The 5033-nt window shown below is 33.6% G+C and overlaps 1 non-coding gene across 1 annotated transcript; it reads right to left on the bottom strand.

The window, feature by feature from the left end:
* Positions 1-207: 207 nt before the first annotated feature.
* Positions 208-314, bottom strand: LOC120101151 (U6 spliceosomal RNA). The gene has a single exon (XR_015678569.1). It is a non-coding gene; the product is annotated as a U6 spliceosomal RNA (small nuclear RNA).
* Positions 315-5033: the final 4719 nt, after the last annotated feature.

The following is a 5033-nucleotide window of genomic DNA, read 5'->3' as shown; positions in this document are numbered from 1 at the left end:
TTTATTAATGCTTTCCTGTGTTTCTCTAAGGGAGTTCTTCACGTCTTTCTTGAAGTCCTCCAGCATCATGATCAAATATGATTTTGAAACTCGATCTTGCTTTTCTTGTGTGTTTGGATATACCATGTTTGTTTTGGTGGGAGAATTGGGCTCCAATGATGCCATGGAGTCTTGGTTTCTGTTGCTTGGGTTCCTGCGCTTGCCTCTAAAAATATGGAACGCTTCACGAATTTGCGTGTCATCCTTGCGCAGGGGCCACGCTAATCTTCTCTGTATCGTTCCAATTTTAGTATATGTGCTGCCGAAGCGAGCACTATTTTTGGTTTTTTGATTGTTTCTGTAAAGTGAAACAATTCAAAAAGCCAGAGTAGAGATCGATTTTGGATGGAATAATCATAGATGACAGTCCTCTTAAATAGGTATACAAAATGTATTTTGCCTGTTTACATTTTTTGAGTCCTATTCCAATATCGTGTATACTGAGTAAGAAGGACACTGGCAGCAGGAAAACAATTATGTGAAGAGAAACTGTCATGTCATGGTATTTCCACCCTTCAGTGCAACTTCTTCCTTTTTATAATATATTTTGCCACCACTAATTATTTACACAACATATTTTGCTCATGTTTTCTCCTCTCATTATTAAACAATTTCTTATCTGAAGAGGAACACTGTTGACATGTCCAAATAAGGGAAGCAGCTTTAGGACAAAGCATCTGGAGACCTTTCAGACACGCATTCTCTACCCTCCTGTTCACACTCAATGATCTCAAAAGTGCTCAGTTACCAACAAGGATAATAACAACCAGAGAGCTTTGGGACTTTCTGTCTATATTCATTTTTAAAAAGGATTAGTGCCTTAAACATGACCTGAAAACAAGTATTAACTATTGGCAAAGAAATGGTGAAGAAGTTGTGATTAAAAATTACTCCAACTTCATTCTGAAAGCAGTGAATATTGGTTGGAAACATGTTCAGCAATTTTTACAAAATTCTCAGTGGTTTCTTAAGTGGATGCTAAATAAATATTCCTAGTAACAGGTTCCCTGTGAGTATTATTTATAGAACTAGACAACTTTACCAAGAATTTGGAGAGGATCTTACAATCTACCCTACTGAAATACTAAGGGAATATGTGTCCCTGGGACTTTGCATTAACCACTCCATTTGTTTTTAACCCACTGTTAAAATACTAGAGAATATAAAAAAACCCTGAATTTTCCCAAAGAGACTATTTTTATTAAAATACTTAAAAGAGTAACATTTATTTCTGATAAACGTTATTCTTGAAAGTAAATTTTCAAGAGGTAATGATATGTAAAGCAGTCTTAAAAATTCACACAACTGTTTTGCCCAGAGACATAATTCATATAAGCATAACAATGTAAATTTTATAAACTTTATATTGTATTTAAAAACCTCTTATTTGACAGGACTTTTCTTTTTACTTTTATGTGGTATAATTAAAAAGTGATAATTCATAAATTCCTTTCAATGTTGGTATTCAGTGTTTTCTTGTGTTTATCAGCTACATTGTCATCTTCATAATCCATAATTAGCAGTATTTCATTAGTTGAAAAAGATGCCTCATAGATGTTAGCACTCTCAGGCAACCACTAATTTACTTTCAGTCTTTAGATTAGTTTATGGTGGGCATCTCAGATGAATTAGAATCACAAAATATGTGTGCTTCTTTGATTTGACATAACGTTTTATAAAATTAAATCTTCATTGATATTTAAACACACATAAAACATTCATCCACTTAGAATGATTGGTTTAGTTATTTCAGGTGAGTCAAAGTTATGTTAATATTAATGTTAATTAACTTTAGAACACTTTGGTTCTTCTAGAAAGAAACCACATACCTACTAGTGTTCACTTCACCTTTTCCAGGCTGCACAACTATTACTCTACTTTCTGCTTCTTTCCAATGTCTTCTCTTGGAATTGCTACTGGAAAGCCATAGGTATTTTATAACTAGCTTTATTCAATTAAGACAAACGTTTCAGGTTTACCTGTTACATCATTATTATTTCATTACTATTATTTGTATGAAATATGAATATATGAATATATATATGAATATATATATGAATATATAATTGATTATTTCAATAATTATCATTAATATAACATAATTATATAATTTAATTATTTTAATTAAATTATATATATTATGAAATCATTAATTATAAAGTCAATTGGATTATTTGTCATTTGCAAATGCTATGAGTTGATGTGAGCATGTATGCATTAGTTTTTATGAAGTCTTAGGCCAGAATACGTGCAAGTATTACTTTACTTTTTTACAGTTTAGTGGCATTTATTTGCTTCTTCATATCTTTTTTATAGAATAGAGGAAGGAATGCAAAACTCACAGGAATTAGAATAACAAATGCAGTTGTCTCAGAGTTATGTTTACCTACTGTTGGTTCTTTTAATGTTAAGGAAGAAACCTTTTCCTTTTTAGTGTGTTCCTGTGTGTTCCTGTGTGTGTGACGGGGGGTGAATGAGTGAGTGTGTGTGTGTGTGTTTGTGTGTGTGTGTGTGTGTGCAAATTACATTGTCTGTGTATGTTCTTGTGTGAATGTGTTTTTGCATACATATATGTGTGAATGAATGTGTATCTGTAGGTTTCTAAGAGTATGTGCGTGTGTGTATGTGTGTGTGTGAATGCATGTGTATATATATGTGTGTGTGTATGTGTGCGGGTGTATCTGGTTGTGTGCATATGTATATGTTCTTGTGGGTGTATGTTTTTACACATTTTGTAAATATTGAACTCTATTTGAATTGTCTTTCTCCTTTTCTCTCTTCTGAGGCTTTATTTTCCTTTATTTTTGTTATGTTCATATTTTGTATTATAAAAGCCTTCAATTGACCTTTGCTTTTCTTAAGTTTGTCATTTATCTTTTAAATTTTTCTAATTCTTGTATAATTTAAGGTAATATTCTCTCTGATATAGTTATTTAAAAGTAATTTCTAATTAATAATATTCTTTTTATAGTTAACCACTAACATTGCATTATTTTTCAACTATTTAAATATGATGTGGTTCAACAATTGTAAAAATGGTTATATCTTATTTTCTCATGTTTTTGCAAAATTCTAAATTTGGAACCTTGAAAATTCCATTTATTTTTGAATTCTTCTGTATTGGCCATATTTCTAGTTGTTTCAGTGATTCTTTCTGATGATGTTGTAAAAATATGTTCTTTCCCATTATACATTGAATTCATTCTGGATGCTGATGCTACCTTCCGAAATTATATCAAGTGCCATTTGTTTAATTGATTAATATTTGTTTAGTGATACAATTTTGCAAAGTTTGTTTTCTTTTGACTGTGCCTAACTCTTCCTTGTGGGATTTTTTTTTTTTTTTGGAAAGCATCATTTTTCAGAAAGTGCTCATGAGATATGAGTTTCATGGACAGTGATTAATGGTGATACGTGCTTAAGCCCCTTAAGTCATCAGAATCTTTACCTTTCGTTACTGAATACTCTTTGGAGTCTGCTTTCACAGTTCAGCAGGTTTGCAAGTCGTCTCTCTAGGCCTCAAGAAAGTAGTAGCTGTCAGGTTTCCTCATCTGAAGAAAATGCACACTTTTAGCACAGAACTATTTCTTTAAAACTCCTGCCATGAAGACGACTTTAGTAATGCTCCATTTTAGGATACCTTTTCGCCCACCTATGACTAATAGTGGTGACTAATGCTATCATCATGACAAGGGAATTGTGACCTAGGAGACTAGGACCCAAGAGTGTAGTACTAGTTAGGGTTACTACTGCTCTGATGAGAAAGCACAATGAATAGCAAGCTGTGGAACAAAGGGTTTCTTTGGCTTCTACTTCCACAGTGTAGACTGTCATTGAAGGACTTTATGGCAGAAGTCAAGTAAAGTAGGAAACTGAGGCAGGAGCTGACACAGAGATAATGCAGAGGTAGTGCTTTCTGACATGCTCCTCATGGCTTGCTCAGCCTGTTTCCTTATAAAACCCAAGACTCCCAGCCCAGGGATGGTACTATTCATAGTAGGCTGGGCCCTCCCCAACCATAAACTAATTAAGAAAATATCCTACAGCTGGACCTTACAGAGAAGGTTCAAATGAGGTTCTACCCTTTTAAGTGACTCTATCTTGTCTTAAGTTGACAAAAAAGTAGCCAGACCAGAGAGTTAGCAGTCAGCAAGCCTGTGTGGGGTTATCTAAATTAGTTTAAGATAGGTGAGAAGATCAACTTTAACTGTAGCCTGGAAATTACAAGGATTGGAGTCCTAGACTTGAATACAGTGGAAAAAGAATTTGAGCACAACCAGTCCCCTTTTTCTAGCTTGGATTATATATACCATGTTATTAGCAGGCTAATTTACTGCTATTGCCATGTTTTCCTTATCAATCATATGCAGCAAACCCTTAGAACTAAAACTCCTCATGACTTGTTTGCCCCTTGACTTATTTTTTGCCTGGTACTATGTAACAGTAACAATCAAATTAACATACACCATTTACTAGATCTGGTTTCTCCCCCTTTCACCCATAGACTCCTGCTTCACCCCTCCAGCATCCCCCTTCTTTAGTACATCAAGCAAAGGGATGAGGTAGGGTTCATGGAGAGGAGACCAGGAAGGGGGATAATATTTGAAATATAAACAAATAAAATGATTTATAAAAATTTAAAAATAAGACAAGATCTGGTTGAATATTTCCATATTGATTTGTTGCAAGACTCTCAATGTTCTGAAGCAGAAAGATGGTTTTTGACCCTTTCAAACTGTGGGTTTAAGATAAGCCTCTCACACAGTCATTTCAGGATTTTTTTTTTTTTGCTAGTTCTAAATGCCAAGCTACCTCATATTAAAATGTCTGCAAATATCATAAATATTTGAGGAAAGCCTGTATTTGATTTTTAGTTAAGGGGCCTTCCTAAGAAAACTTAGTTCAAACATTTGGACAGAAATTTTTCCTTTTACAAATCTCTTAGGGTTTAAGAGGTAAACCTAACTTAAAAGAATGTATTTGGTTTATAAGAC

This window comes from Rattus norvegicus, chromosome 2 (assembly GCF_021556685.1).
Source record: "Rattus norvegicus strain SHRSP/BbbUtx chromosome 2, alternate assembly SHRSP_T2T, whole genome shotgun sequence".
Classification (NCBI taxonomy): domain Eukaryota; kingdom Metazoa; phylum Chordata; class Mammalia; order Rodentia; family Muridae; genus Rattus; species Rattus norvegicus.
This window is presented reverse-complemented; position numbering and strand designations above follow the sequence as displayed.